Raw genomic sequence first — 17,558 nt, forward strand, 5'->3', positions numbered from 1 at the left:
GGGCCACATATTTCTGTCATGGAAACTGGGCTTACTTTTTCCCCCCGTGTGTGTGTTTTGGGGTGTGTGTGTGGGGGGGGTGGGCACTTGTAAAACATTTTAACCAGAGGAAGGCCATGGACAGACTCTTACCTCAGTGAAAAGGGCCTGGGAGTGGCGAGATGGATACCAAGGTGATCAGACCAAAAGTTGGACATAGACTGTGGTAGAAGCGCAGCCCAAGGATGACGCTAGTTTAATAAAACCTGAAGAATGAAGGAAATAGAGTCCACAAATATTTAGGAGGAAAACAATAGACATTGGTGATGGGATACAGCGACTTGGGTAAGAAATAATGATCTTGCAATTATTGATATTTATGATCTCAACTTTTGTAACTTTTTTACTCTCTTTCACTGGACAAGAAATGAATCTTCAAATGTTCTACAGGAAGTCTTTGAATGGCATTCATGATGTTACTAGAATGGAGAATATCAAATTTCAAAACTGATATGTGCTCCTTGATTCATTCTTTTAACAGTCTTTAATTTATAGGTGGTCTCCCTCCCTTAATACAATGAAAGGGATGAAACTTACTATGTCAAACAGAATCAGGTCTATTTCATAGTGCCTACTCTGTTTGACAGGTAAAGAGATGATGTTTACAGAATAAGGGAAGAGAAGTTCAGGGGCATTGTATCCCAAGCTGACCTCTTCAGCCCAGGTGAACAATATCATATAACTTTATTTCTGTACTTAATAAAATAGAGATATCCACTGGGGTATTTTGCATATTATGATTGTAATTTCTCTCATAGAAGTCATTAGTTATCAGTACTCTTTGCTTTCTTCCATGGCAATCAACCTTTCGCTCTACCCACTCACTTCTATCTATTTTTCCCTAACATCTAGGCTGCTTAATCCCATTGTTCATCAGTTTGTCCTTTAAGAACCAATTACTAATTTAGTGTGAGCAGTGACTGTGACCTTTAACTTTTAAAAATTCCTAATAAACTCAGACTGTTATCCTAGACACATTAATTGTAATGTCCCTGACTATAATTACCTGTTCACTTAGTGGCACTGTCAGAAAATTGGAAAAAGGCAAAAGGTGTTGCTGAGTGTTTTGTCAGTGAAGTCCTGGACTTGACTTCATCTTGTCAAGACTATTTTACAACTCTGTAGGGCACGTAATGTGTAGATTTGGGGCTAGTATGTATACAAATAATTTTGGTTCAGTAAACAAGATAACCACAGAGATTAATCTCTTCTTTACCTGTTGGATAGTAAGTGTTGTGACTTACTCTGAGAAAATAGCCTAGCTTCTCAAATGCTTTTTTAATTGGTTTCAGCTGTTTCTAAGACTCTTGTTAATAAATAGATGAATAAAATCTTATAACTGGTGTCCATGTTATATTTGCATGAGAGTCGTAATTGTACCTTTCAAAATTACATTTTAACATTACTCATTAAACTATAAATTCCATGAGAATATATGTTATAAAATTATTGTCTCCACAATATCTACAGCATTTATCACAAAGATGCATACTAATTAGTTGCTATATGTACCTTTAGTAGGTAAATGAATAAATACATTAAGTATAATGTAAAATTAGAAACCTATGATTATCAGTGTAGTATAGACTGTGCCAAAATACAGTGTTCAAATCTGGGTGTAACAGCATTCACTTCACAAGACAGTAAACATTCCAGAATCCTTGATAAGTATTAAAAACTCAGGCTGCTTAATTGAGATAAGAAATCTATATGGCAAGAATATAATGGAGGATTTGTTGATGTATACATGAACATAAAGAGATACATTAAGTTCTATCCTTATTTAAACAATGATAATAATCTGTAGAAGAGTGAATGTTAAGTCACTCACTAAAGAATATTCTGGTCTATTCAAATATATATACTAATGAAAGCCTAGGTGGCCCTTGTACCCTCACGTCATCACAAGATGGCCGCCCCCATGTCGTCACAAGATAGCTGGCAGGGAAGGGCAGTTGTGGGTGATCAGGCCGACAGGGAAGGGTAGTCAGGGGCGAGCAGGCCTACAGGGAAGGGCAGTTGGGAGTGACCAGGCTGGCAGGGGAGGGCAGTTGGGGGTGATTGGGTCAGTGAGGAGGGCAGTTGGGGGCCATTGGGCCAGCAGGGAAGGGCAGTTGGGGGCCATCGGGCCGGCAGGGATTGGGCCTAAAATGGCAATCAGACATTCCCCAAGGGGTCCCAGATTGGAGAGGGTGCATGCTGGGCTGAGGGACACCCCCACCCAGTGCACAAATTTCATGCACCAGGCCTCTAGTATATGTGTGTGTGTGTGTGTGTATTTATGTTATGTATGCCATATTAATTTATGTTACATAGTGACAGACTGTAACAAACTATTGAATAATATTGACTAGTAAAGCCAGCACAAATTTGGTAATTAATCTATGCAAAAAACAGGAATTCAGAGTTACTGTTCTATGTTGGAAATTCACAGAAGAGAAATGCATATGCCCAATAAATATATGAAGGTAGATGTTCCACTTTATTTGTGAATAGGAAAATGACATTTAAGAACAATCAAAGGTTCAATTTTATACCCATTTGAGTGGCAAAATGAAACAAAACTATAACATACAAATACAATCTGACAATAGTAAGTGTTGGAAAGGATGTGGATTCCCAAGGAATGATAGAATACAAATTGGTGCAGCCACTTTGGAAAATTGCTTAACATTATCTGCTAAAGTGGATCATTCATACACCTTATGGTCTAGTACATCAACTCCTAGGTATATATACAAGGAAATTCTTGCACGTGTTTAATAAGAGACATGTGAAAGTACTTTCAGGAAGCACTGTTCACAGTAGAAAAAAAACCTACAGAAAACCAAGTATGTAGCCACAGAACAGTGGATATATATATGCACTGCAGTATATTCACTCATTGGCCTTATTATACATTACACAAAATAAGACCTACAGCAATACACAGTGACATTCAGACATCTTAACAGTACAAAATTAAATAAGTCTCCAAAAGAATGCTTCTATGATCATAACAGTGCTTACTCTAAATCCTCATTCATTTTTTTTTTTTAGGATGACACATAGATGCAATAAGTCTATAAAAAGGAAAATAACAGCAAGACACCCATGTAAAACATACATGGTGTCAAAACAAGCCAAAGGAAAATCGTTTAGGCAAAAAATGCAAAAGGATCACAAGTCAAATTTATAGAAAAGATTCCTTTATTAACTTTCAGTCTAGAATATGTTTGTATATTTTCAGAAAACAACTCTGAGACCATGTGGATTCCTGCAACAGAGAGGAATTGACAGGACTAACTACTCCAGCCATGAAGACAGAAGAGAAACAGTCCAGAGATGGAAGACACTGACGACGTCTTGCCATACTAGCAGTCAGCAGCTGTGCATCGCTGAAGGTTGCCCAGGATCAAACCAGAGAGGGTCGGACCTGCATCACCACCATTTGTCCACCATCCAGAACTGAAATATCATTGCTGACATGTACACATAAGGAACTGTTTGACATTGAAATTGGGACTCAAAAGAACTGTTGGCCCAGAAAGAATCTCACTACAGACTGATTCATTTGCCTCTTAGCATAACCATTACTGCTTGTCTCATTTTCGGTTCTTATAAGTGTATTTCTAGTAGCACATGATCGCACTCATCTAGGGGAAATGATGAAAAACATAGACTGATGAACAAGAACAGACCCGGAGTCAAGGAAGCATAGATCAGACTTGTCAGACCTCAGAGGGAAGGTAGGGGAAGGTGGGGATAAGAGGGAGAGATCAACCAAAGGACTTGTATGCATGCACATGAGTCTAACCAGTGGTCACGGACAACTGGGGGGTGGGGGCATGTGTGGGGAGGGGTTTGGGATGGGAATGGGGGAATGAGGACAAATATGTGATACCTTAATCAATAAAGAAATTTTAAATAAAATAAAATAAAATAAAAAAGGAAAATCAAGAATATGGAATGGGGAGAGTATTCATTTAAAGGCAGGTTTTTGTAGGAGTCCTAATTTTTGTTTAGGGGTTGGTTCACAGATGATACAACTATTAAAAGGTAAATGGAAATAAACCAGGGGAAAATATGAATGCCTTAGCTTCACTTGTTGAGGATTTATAATTCATTTACAATAATAAAATGTCAGTTGATATTTGAAATATTTTAATCACCCTGAGGTTTGCTATACATATCATACCTGGAACAATGAATACTACATTATGTGATGTGTATCAAACGTATACCAGAGGTCATGTTCTTAAGCTATTTTGCCACTTTTATCAAGGTCTGAGTTAAAATACACTGTTTTCCTTACATTTACACCATATTATTTCACATAGTAACTAGAACTTATGGACCCATTTTAAGTACTAAATTAAGATCACAATGCTCAGAATCAGAAAACCAAGTATATAGCATTTCTGATACATACACACTTACACACACACACACACACACACACACACACAAATAAACTGCTTATTTTTGATTGGGTGTGTTGATCATAAATATGTAATATGTTTGGGTCTACACAGTTTACAGATTATATTTTCTAATTGTCAATAAATATCTACACTAATAAAAGAGAAAGATGCAAATTGACCATATCTTCGTGATGCCCATCAGCCAATCAGGAGTGAGTATGCAAATTAACCCAACAAAGATGGCGCCGAGCAGTTGGGGTGGAGCGGGACCCCTGCATCATTGCCATGGCAATGACACAGGCATTCCACACTGCCCCAGCCACTCTGGGCCTCTGGGCAGCGTGGGAAGGTGGAAAGGTGGCTCCAGGCTGGAGCAAAGGCAGAAATATGGCTCCAAGCCAGAGTGAAGGTGGTGCCAGCAGCCAGGGGAAGGAAGGCCCATTCTTGCACAAATCTTCATGCATCAGGCCTCTAGTATCCATACAATATTTAACAAGTTATCTTCACTGCTACAATTGAACTAAATTAATTTTAAATCACTATGCCCAAATCATATTAAAAAAACACACTGATTTATTCATCTGTCAACCCAATCTTCTTAGTGAGGAAGGCAGGCAAATTCACATTTCTTCTAAATTTTGAACACTTTATTTTGGAATTAAGAACATATTTCATATTGACTTCACATCTGGAATCTGAAATCTCCAAAACAAGATCCACTTTAAAACATCATGGAAATATTAAAATAAATACATATGTTTGAGAGTTCCATGAAATATAGTTTTAGTATTGTTTATAAAACAATGTCCAACTCCTATTCTTCATCTCCTATTGAAAAGAATTGTACATTGCTCATTATGAGCAAAGACTCTGCAGATGTTGTGTGCAAAAGGGGCAGGAATGAGACACAATGTTAATTCCCAAAGTACTCACCAGTGGAGAGATAAGAAAGCAAGGAAGCATAAATCAGTGGCTCTATTGAAAAACAAGAAAATTATTGTGGGAGAGTATTAGAAAGAACACAATGTGGATTATTTCACTACTTTTTATACCTTTATTTACTAAGACATTTTTTGAAGCTTTGATAATATAACATGCTAGAGGCCCGGTGCACAGATCTGTGCACCAGTGGGGTCCCTTGGCCTGGCCTGCAGGGATTGGGTCAAAACTGGCTCTCCAACATCCTCCAAGGGGTCCTGGATTGCGAGAGGGTGGTTCTCGGGTGACGTACCCCAGAATAGGGCTACCTCCTCTCTAGTTCTAGCTGGGTCACCCAAGAACCACAGCGGCCAAGTCACTGCAGCTTGGCAACTCCTGTGTTGAGTGTCTTCCCCTGGTGGTCAGTGCGTGTCATAGCTACCAGTCAGAGCATCTGCCCCCTGGTGGTCATTGGGCGTCATAGCTACCGGTCAGACTTTTGGATGGTCGGATGATCGCTTAAGATTGTATATATATAAATTCTATAAAAAGTTTGGTAGCTGTCAAAGTCTAATTAATTCATAGGTCAAAACTTGTTGGGATTTTTTTTTTTTTTTTTGGTGGGGGAGGGCGGAACAATGTAATGTCCTTCCTGTGTATCCTTTCTTTTTGCTCATTGATATGCGGGCATGATTCTACAGGGAAATGTGGAGTTATATATAAAAACTGGAGGCCCCTCAGCCTGGCCTGCGCCTTCTCACCATCCAGGACCCCTCGGGGGATGTAGGAGAGCCGGTTTCGACCCAACCCCCACAGGCCAGACCAAGGGACCCCACCAGTGCACGAATCTCTGCACCTGGCCTCTAGTATGCATATAACATCTTTAATTAATCTCTTCCTGCCATCACCCCTCCCCGCCTTCCCTCTGAAATTCATCAGTCTGTACCATGTTTCCATGCCTGTGGTTTCTGCTCCTGCATTGAGCATCTGTCCCCTGGTGGTCAGTGTGTGTCATAGCTACTGGACGGCTGGTCACTTAGCCTTTTATATATAGAGAGTAGATACCCTATCACTTTAAAATACATATATTGTCTCTGTGCAAAAGATACCAGAATAACTTTGGAATCAGATAAGCAGCCTGTTAAAAGGCAAATACTTCCTGTTAATTAGGAGCAGATTAAGAGTCCCCTGACTGTGCCTTCATGGCATATTTTCCAGAAAAAGATTTGTGAGCCAGTTGCCTCACATATTTAGAAAAAAATATATCATTCTGGTTCTTATCCTTCCTTCTTTTTGAAGGAACAGGGAACAGGTTGTGGTAACAGGATTGTGGATAATTAATGAGTTGGTCATTGAGCTTCATTGCCATCTATCTATAGTCAAATTTGGGAGAAGGCTGTCATGTTTTCACGAGTCACATAATGCATGAAATGGGACTGGGTTCCATCTGGGTGAACAGCCAGCTTATAACAATCTTGGAAAAGCTTGCAGCTTTCTCCAAAAAGCCTCACGTACTTTTTTTGCAAAACCCAGGGCTTTTCTAAGATTTGTTTGCTCAGATTAGTTTGTCTCAGAACTGTTTTTCTGTAGCCTGTTACATGCTTTACGGTGTGTCAAAGAATCAGAATTACATGTTTTTTGGTCAGGTAACTTAGAAAACATAATGTCAACTAATAGATATTTATTTCAGTGTATCAGTATATACTTTCATAAAATTATAGGACGATTTTAAAATTTTTACATACATAATAATTGTATTTCTCAAAATATGAATTTTTTGGAATTCATTTTCAATGAATAACAGATGGGAAACAATTTGCTGGGTAAATCTCATTTTATAATTAACATTGGTATATTCTGTGAATATATTGAGAAATATATAATGGAAAAATAATTGTTTCTATCTGTAATAGAAACTAGATGCAATAATGTAAAAAAATAGATTACATATTTAATGGTAAATGTAATAATTATCCAATTAACACAAAATTAATTAAAATACATAAAATTATAATATGTTCTTAATAATATTAGGGCAAAAGTTACCTACATTTTTGTTAATCTCAAATAGTATTATCTACTTGGAAGACGCAGTTTTTAGTTTTTGAGATTCACAGATCATTTACCAAAATCATATTAACACTTTTACTTTTAGGAACATAATTAAATCTACATTTTCAACTTTCTCCAGTACCACAGATACACACACACACACACACACACACACACACACACACACACACACTATAATATATGAGTTAGCAGAAAAGATAAAAAATATGAGTCTAGAATCCAGGTTCAATGTCTTTGGACATCTTACCCAAATTGCATTATTCAAAAGTACTTCTTTTTTCACCTGCATTTCATTAAATAAATTTCAATCCATATAAAATTTTCCAAAATCTGAAAATACTGAACATACTGCAAAAAGGAGCCCTTTATCTAGGGAGCAATCGAGTGCCTTTGCATTTATATACTCAATGATTTATGATTAATAAATCTATAATGTGTTGAGAATTTGGCAACTTATTTCTTTAATTCCACTTTCTTCTTCTAAGACAGATTTTTCCTTTTCAATGCTAGAGTTCTATAAATTACTTTTTAAAAATATTGGAGTAGATATTTTATAGTCACTCTTCTGGTGAATTAGAGGTTATTCAAGATGTGAGAGGTGAGGCCATGCTCTCCTCAATAAATCAGTATGAGAAAAGAATTTAAAGAGCTGAGTTAAGGTATATTAAATAGAAATTTCATATAGAAAGTCCTAACTCTGCCTATACTGAATAACGTAGAAAGAGGAAAGGAAGGAGGAGAGAAAAAACATTGGGAAAGAACCAGTAGCTATGATCATCTCAGTGGGAAGTTGATCATACATTTTACAGATATCTGCATTATAGACTATCTAGTCAAATACAACAACTTTCTTTATTTTGTAAATTCTAATAAGATTGATGAGATCTTGAGTATGTTTAGACTTACAATGTTAATATTTTAAGATGTAAATAAATGTGGTTATATATTTTTTTATTTCAAATGTTAATGATAATTGCCTTCTGGATTCTCAGAGTAGATCATAACCAGATATAATCCTACACATGGATGGTTAAAAATTTTATATTTTACTAGGTAATGCACAATATGAGATATGTTTTCTTTAACACTATCTTAATACTACGTGGTGTAACTCTTATCTAATTAGTCTAGGTTGTCTTAGCTCACTTCAACAAAGTTAAAAGGAAAAGACCTAGAATCCTCAAGATAAAGAGGTCTGAGATGAGAATATTCTGATGACAGTCCACCAAATGGAATGTCCACACACAATATAATATTGAGTTTAAAATCCTCTAGAAGGTCATACTTCAGAAATACCTAAAATAAATATTTATTTAATTTATCTCTATGATAATTCATAGAAAAAATCAGTATTTTCCCTTTCCATCCCTGGCTCAGGTAAGAAAAGAAGACATAACATAGTAGAGAAAATTGAGACTACATATTTTTAAACTATACTAGTAGCCCTGCTCATGAATCCATGCGCCAGTAGCTCTCTGCAAGGACTGGCCGCTCTGCGCCCACTGCCCAAAGGCTCTCTGTGGCCCAGAGGCCCATCCACCCGGGCGCGGAATGCTTGCCTCATCGCCGGGGCAATGACGCAAGCGTTCCACGCCCTGGCCTGGCCAGAGGCCCATCCGCGGCCACCATCTTTGAGGGTGGTGCAGTCAATTAGCATATTCCCTCCTTACTGGCTGTGGGCACCGCCATCTTTGCAACTGTGTGAAGTCCAATTAGCATATTCTCTCTTTATTAGATAGGATTACAGCACCCCTTTTTTCATATACAATATTCAATAATACCTTTATGTCACACTTTGTTTAAATAAATATTTAATTCAATTTAGTACATATAATGAGATAGCATAAAACAAAAGTGGTCAATAAAATAGTGTAAAAGTGGTATAAAATGATTTTAGAAATGAGGACAGTTTTGAATACTTCAATGACCTTTAACTTCACACTTTATTCTTTATATAAACAAACTAGGGGCCCGGTGCACAAATTCATGCACCAGTGGTGGCCCTCCGTCTGGCCTGCGGAATCAGGCTGAAACTGGCTCCCCAACATCCCCTGAGGAGTCCTGGATTGCTAGAGGGCACAGGCCAGGCTGAGGGACCCCACAGGTGCATAATCAGGGCTGGGACACAAGAGGTTGGCCAGCCGGGGAGGGACCAGGGAAGGGTTCCAGGGCGTGTCCAGCCCGTATTGCTCAGTTCCGATTGGCCGGACCCCAGCAGCAAGCTAACCTGACAGTTGGAATGTCTGCCCCCTGGTGGTCAGTGCAAGTCATAGCAAGTGGTTGAGTGGCATTAGCATATAATTAGCATATTACCCTTTGATTGGTTGAACGGATGACCAGTTGACCGGACACTTAGCATGTTAGGCTTTTATTATATAGGATGTATTGCTGTATGTAGATGATTATGTTATTACTGTGAGAAAACATTTAAGAAAGAATAGAATAGATGTTTTTCAGGTGGAGAAGTGATAAGAGCACTTCAGATAAAATGAATTTTACTTGGATCAAATGTAGGTGAATGGAATGGAGTAGATTTTCAAAGGATGTGAATAAAGAGGTACATTAGAACTGGGTTAGAAAGGCTTCCTGTACCTGGGAAAATAACAACATTGTTATGGGCTCCATTTTACCTCCCCCAAATTTATATGATGAGGTCCTAACTCCTAGTATCTACGAATGTGACTGTATTTGAAATTAGAGCCTTTAAAGAGGTAATTAAGGTAACATGAAGTCATCTGGATGGACTCTAATCCAATATGACTGGCATCCCTATAAGAAGGGGAGATTACAAAGCAAACAACATATAGACTGAGGGACAACCATGTTAGGACACAAGGAGAAGAGGCTTCAGAAGAAACCAAACATGCTGACACCTTGATTTTGTACTTGTAGCTTCCAGAGCTGGGAGAAAATAAATTTCTGTGGTTTCAGCGCCCCAGTGCCTGGTATTTTGTTATGGAAGCACTAGGAAACTAATACAATTTCCAAGGTAATGGGGATGTCAGCAGACATCGTTTATGAAGATTAATTACAGAGGCAAGATGGAATATGGGCTAAAGAGAATTTGAGTAGTATGCTTAGGTGTAGGGTAAAAATAAAGTCCTCACCTAAACTCATTGCCAACGATAATGGCAAGGACAAATCAGATTTCAGATATATTTTTAAAGGGTAATTAATTGCCTGAAAAGTTCGATAGCAATGGGTTTAAGTAACAAGCATTACACCATAGATTATAAATTTCAATACTGACTTAAAGTATTAACCAAGATCAGAAATACTTAAATGTAAATGTTATATATACATTTTTTTTAAATTTGGAAGTAGATTTAGTTTTGAATATATGTGTCTGCGTCACAGGGAATGTGGTGATGATATCCTTTATTAATATATTGAACTTATGCAGCCTTCCAGACATTTTCTTGTATTTCTTCAATTAAATATAAAATAAGCATCTTGATTTGGGAAAAAATGAGTTATTGAACATTCTAATCAAGAAAATGCGTGCTTGAATGCAAGATGGGCAATCCATAAATCTGGAGCTGGCCCTGTGTGGTTATTGGAAGAAACCCACCAATGCCTCTCTCCTCACAGCTTACTATGATCATGTATCATCTTCTTCAATTTGACTTTTCTCCGAGCTTGACAATCTTACTCCATGCTCCAGAAATAACAAAAGATGGCACCCTTATCTCCCCCAAAGCCACTATTAAAATGTATGAGTCGTTTATGAATAGATTATGAATAGACTGCTAACTAACTCTCAAAATCATATTGCATGATCAGTTCAGCTAGTTTAAAGCTTATAATGTAGGAAAGGATCATAGTGAGCAATGGGGTTCTGAGTTTGTGTATAGAAAACAAACAAAAATCTTCCACATTAAACCTTGACTGGCTTACATCAAAAGCACCGAGAAATGCTTTGCTTGACATGAAGGAAGCACTCAGTGGAGGCTTATTGAATTAAGCAGTATTCTCTTGACCTTGGACTCAAAGCACTTAGGCAAAAGAAAATGGGTGCTTACATGAATATAAAATCTTATAAATCTCTAAGAAAGAAAAATCAGTTATGCAAACATAATTATGTTCCATCCTTGATAGAAGTACCATAGCATCAGAAATGCATTCCTCTTAGAGTCCACTTACAGATATTAGTGGCCATAATGCAAAGGCTGTACAAAGGTCCCAAACGAGGTGTTTGTGGAGTCAAATGGTTTTCCAGACTTCTTTTCCTAAAATCAGTGTTAACACTACTGCCAGGAAAAAAATATATTTGAAGGAAACTCTGAGATGTCCCTCAAAATAATGTTTTATTTTTTTCCTGTGTATTCAGAAAGAAAAATTTACTCTTCATAAATAAAAATAAAAATATGTAATTGTTGCATAATAAAGTTTAGAAATAACACACACACACACACACACACACACACACACACATGTGTGCGCACACACACACTGGAAATCTCACTGATGAATGTGCAGAGTCAAAGGAAGAAAGGTAATTTTATTTTATAAATCTGACAGGAGCAAGAGCAATTGGAATTGTTCCAAGAAAGTAAAGAACAGAGAAAATACAATTAAATCTGAAGATTCAATGAGATGTGGTAGAACTTATAAAGTTTTAAAACTCTTGTTTTTTTAAATGTTGAATTTTATGTACGTTCTCATGAAAAACAATTTTTAAAATGTGGACCTTCTATGATAAGCATGCCAATCCCATGTGGGCAGAGGATTTAACATGAGCTAAAATTTTCTTTGTTTTGTCAGTATTCATAAATTTATTAAAGAATTTGAAGGAATCAGAGCTCAGAGAATGAAGACTATCTGAAGGAATTAGCATCTACTCCTCGCTGCTTCGTTCTGCTACCGGACTTGTTGATGATGAGTGAAACCAGGAAAGACAGCTGTGGAAAAGCACACGGCTGCAAGAGCCGGGCTCCTGAGAGGAAATCAAGGGGCCTAATGAGAGGAAAGCAGCAGGCCTAATGAGAAACGTAATATCGTTCTTGTGCACTCATTTCTGTTCTGGTTTTATTTTAATGGGAATCCGTGGGAAAGTCTAAACCTATTTATGGGAGGCAGACACTTTTGTTTGAGGAGTCTAATGAAATCAAGACAAGGGAGAGAGGATGGGGAAAGATTTGAAATGAGTGACATTAGGACATTCATTTGGATGCACAGACTTCGAAGACCTAGGAGTTCAGGGAAATGATTTGCAAGATTGAACGAAAATGTTTAAATTATAGTTATATTATGATCTTGACTTAATTTTTTCCTGAGAAAATGAACATTTATATGATTTAGAACATTATAATTTTTACATAGAAACTGTGTAAGCACTTTGTTCAAATGACACCGCCAATGCCTTTCGCAAAGCAATGCCAGAATTATGGCTAAATAGTATACATGTGAACAATACTTCTAAGTATAGATTATCCCAATGAAGCCAACGGAATCTTGCTGTAAAGCATTGATCAGCCTTTGAAAACTGCTTCAAAATGTGACAGGGCTTTAAACATTGCTTTAAAATATGAACATTTTATTTTTATTTTATTTTATTTTTTGTTAATCCTCACCTGAGGGTATTTTTCCATTGATTTTTAGAGCGAGTGGAAGGGAGGGAGAGAGACAGAGAGAGAGAGAAAAATCGATGTAAGAGAGACACATCGATTGATTGCCTCCTGCACATGCCCCAACCAAGGTACATGCCTTGACCAGAATCCAACCCAGGACCCTTCAGTCTGCAGGCTGATGCTCTATCCACTAAGCCAAACCGGCTCAGGCTGGACATCTTGTAATATATTTAAATTGATATCAAATATATCATCTGTAAAAATTATAGTAACAATAATTATTTTAAAACAATCTGCATATCATAACCTATTGAATTTTATAGTATTGTGTCTAACTACAATGGTCATTTTATCAAATTCAAGAATAAAATGCTCTCATTTAGAACAAGGGTTAAAAGATAAAATTTTCAACTTGCTATTTCACTACATAAGAAAAAATATTCAAAGTATTTTTTCAAAACGTTCAAAAATGTTTTTGTATAAATAAATGGGAGATGGCAATGTAACCTGAGGACTGCCTGTACTTGTGGTTTGGTTATTTTAAACACTCACTTAAAATTGTATCCTCTATAATGCAAGTCAAAATATATTAACTCTACCATTGGAACTTTGGAAGAATATCTAGATAAGGTTATAACCATAATTTTTTTAGGAATTCTAAATTGGTACAGGTTAACAGAGTAAAAAGAGCAAAGATAATACAGCTTCACCAAAACAGGTTAGTGTTCGAGTAGAGTATCTGGGGTGTTATCCAAGGTGTCCCTTGAGATAAACTTAACCATGCAGGTGTTCGGACATTAAGTAGTTGCTAGCGAAGAGACTACTCTAAGCAAGCAGGACCGTGGGTAGGCATTATCATCTGACCTTATAGTAATATAGTTAAGACTGCCGGAGGAATTACGCCACACAAAAATATGCAGTTGCAAATCACACGGCACACTTTACTACTCACAAGGTTCCTGGTGCCGGGACTCAGGCTTAACAGGGTCCCTGGGGAAGAGTGGCGTCCTCTGTGGGCAGCAGCGGATCCGTCTTTGGGTGACTGGCCGTCTGCTTGGGTCGAGTCAGTGGGAGGAGGGCGACCGAAGTCTCATGATCAGAGGTAATATGTTAAAATTATGTTTCCTTCAAACCACCTCACATATTTACAAGGAGAGAAAAATCTAAGTGTGTCCTTCAAAAATCTATCTCAGTGATTGCATGGAAGGCTTGTTTTCAGATAGATAGGGTAACTAAGCATAAAGCAATTGTTTCTTTGATTGGTTTAAAGTGCATGACTCCGGAATTTCCATCTGTCTCTGTTAAAAATTACATGAATGGGCAAATCAGTGAATGAACCATGCTCATTTTTCAATATTCTGTGTAAAACTTCCAACACCAAAATAAACTTCTTTTCTTCCTATATTAAGTAGTCTTAGAAGAGGAAACCTTACAGGGTATTTAAAGCATTCAAAACTTTGCTACTTCTCTGATTTCTTCTCACATCTCTATGACATTTGCCCATAAATGATAATGCCCAGTACTGCATTTGGACTTCTAAATGTAGATGAAAATAGATCAACCTGATATTTTGTTCAGTTTCTCTCCACTTCACATTTTGTGGAGAACCAGTTTACTGATCATGGTTTCTTATTGTTTATGTGAAAAGTCAAAGCATGTTGTATTACATTGTTTTTTCCTTTAACCTATTCAAAGCAAGTAAAAAAGGCTCCCCTTTAATAACCTTTGCTTCCAGCAAAGATACACAGCGAAATGTAGAAGCACTTCAACTTCAACGTAGATAATTGAGTAAAATAAATAATACACTATTCTGAATACTGAGTTAGCATGACATAGTCATAACGACAAGGAAGTGAGTGCATATTGTGAACAGGAAGTTAACTGAAACATGCAATTGCAGTAAAGTAGCTAAGAGGAGAGTAAAAGAGTTGTTTAATCCATAATGCAGCATCTATGATTTAATTGGCATAAATTGCTACAGACTGAAAAATGAATCTCTTTATTCACACATTTTGAAAGTGGTTATTTTGTGATTCACATGCTAAAAAATATGACAACAGTTGTTATATGCAAGCCATTCTTATGATGATGTTCATATAGGCAGAGTAATTCAACATTGTATCTTGACTTAAAAAATACTTATTTTCTCAAAATCCCAACATATTTTCCCTTGAGGTTCCTATGACTGGACCATAAAAATATGCTTACAAATAGCACATGATTTAAAATGTTCAGAATCAAATATATTCTAGGTAATGTGGTCAGATACATGCTGAGTATTATCTTTTTATTAAGATTAAAAGCAAGCCAGGAACACGATTTTGTTCTATACTGCTATTTTGGGGTGACTTGAGATGACGATGTTTATACTCTATTATCTATGTGTCACTCATTGGGCTCTTATTTCAACAGCTTGCATTGGCAGTTAAATCACCCAAGTGGCCACAATGGTCCAAGAATTAATTTTAACGATTATTGTGTTAATGGCGTGGTAGTAAAATACAGAGAAATGATTTTCTGAGTCAGGGAAAACTAGAATGAATATCTTGCCCAGCGCACAAAATTCATGTGTGGGTATGGTCCCTAGGCCTGGCCCTCGATTAGGGCCATCTTCCCCAGCTTCTCACAGCCGGTCCCACCCCCCGCCGCCACCCAGCTCCAGTTTCCCATTTGCCGTCTGGTGATCGGTGCCTGATGGCTGGGGGAAGGGACCAAGAGGGTGGCTGGCCATCAGGCAATTGGAGCCTGCCAGCCAGAGAAAAGGCACCAAGAGATGGTCAGGGCACCTCATAGTGACTGATCCAGTGGTCGTTCTGGTTGTTCTGCTGTTAGGGTCAATTTGCAAATTATCTTTTTATTATATAGGATAGAGGCCTGATGCAAAGGTAGGGGCCGGCTGGTATGCGCTGAAGGGGGCCCCAGATCATGGTGGGAGGTCCCTGCTGAAGGGCGGGGCCAGGCGGGGTGAGGGGTGAGGGGCCGCGGGGTGTGCAAGCCGGCCACGCCCCCGGTTTTGTCAGGAAGGACGTCCGGAATGATGTCTGGAAGACGTCTAGTCTATCCAGTCTAATTAGCATATTACCCTTTTATTAGTATAGATATATACTAGAGGCCCAGGGCATGAAATTCATGCATGGGGAGGGGAGGTCCACAGCCTGGCCTGCACCCTCTCCAATCCGGGACATCCCTCTCGCAATTCAGGACCACTGGCTCCTAATCGCTTGACTACCTACCTGCCTGATCACTCCTAACACCTCTGCCTGCCTGTCTGATTGCCCCTAACCCCTCTGCCTGCCTGCCTGATGCCCCTAACCCCTCTGTTTGCCTGTCTGATTGTCCCTAACTGCTCCCCTGCCAGCCTGATCACCCCTAACCACCTTTGCTTGCCTGCCTGATCACCCCCTAACTGCTTCCCTACTGGCCGGATCTCTCTAACCGCCTCTGCCTCAGCCTCTGCCACTGGGCTTTGTCCAGAAGGACATCCAGAATGATTTGGCTGTCCTGTCTAATTAGCATATTACGCTTTTATTTACACACACACACACACACACACACACACTGAGTGGCCAGATTATTGTGATCTCTGAACGTATAATAATCTGGCCACTCAAATGTATATCCTATATAATAAAAGGCTAATATGCAAATTGTCCCCTCGACCAGGATTTTGACCAGCAGGCAGGCCGGCCAACCACCCATGTGCCCTCCCCTTGGCCAGGCTGGCCGGACCCCACCCATGCACAAATTCATGCACTGGGCCTCTAATATATATATCTCCACACAATGAGTGGCCAGATTATTATGACCACCTGATGTTTGTAGGCAAATTAGCCGTATACTACATTGTATGGGATATGGAAGCCAAAGGCCTGTTCGGACACCTTTGCTGTCTGCAGTAACCAAGATAAAACATTTCCAATTCGCACAGGAACACAAGGATTGGACAGTCGAGCATTGGAAAAAAAGTCATGTGGTCTGATGAATCTTGTTTCCAGTTGCATCATGCAGATGGCAGAGTGAGAATTTTGTGGAAACAGCATGAAAGCATGCACTCCACAGGCATGAGTACAACCCTTCAAGCTGGTGGGGGCAGTGTTATGGTTTGGGGCATGTTTTTCTGGCATGATTTGGGCCCTTTAATTCATGTGGAACAACGTCTGAATAGCACAACATACCTAAGTATTGTTGCTGATCAAGTTCATCCTATCATGTTGATGGCATATCCCAATGGAGATGGCTTCTTCCAACAAGACAATGTGCCATACCACGGTGCTCGTATTGTGCAGGAGTGGTTTCAAGAACATGATGGAGACTTTACCTTGCTTAGGTGGTCCCCACAATCATCAGATCTCAATCCAATTGTGGGACGAAGTTAAAAGAGCCATCAGGCAGCTGGTTCAACAACCATCAAATCTCAGAACTGGACAGTGCTATTCATCAGGCATGGTGTCAGATTCCTCGCATCACCTTTCAACATCTTGTGGAGTCAATGCCAAGAAGAATCACTGCAGTATTGAAGGCAAAAGGTGGTCCAACGAAGTACTGATGGGGTGGT

The sequence above is a fragment of the Cnephaeus nilssonii genome (assembly GCF_951640355.1).
Source record: "Cnephaeus nilssonii genome assembly, chromosome: 1".
NCBI classification, from domain to species: Eukaryota; Metazoa; Chordata; class Mammalia; order Chiroptera; family Vespertilionidae; genus Cnephaeus; species Cnephaeus nilssonii.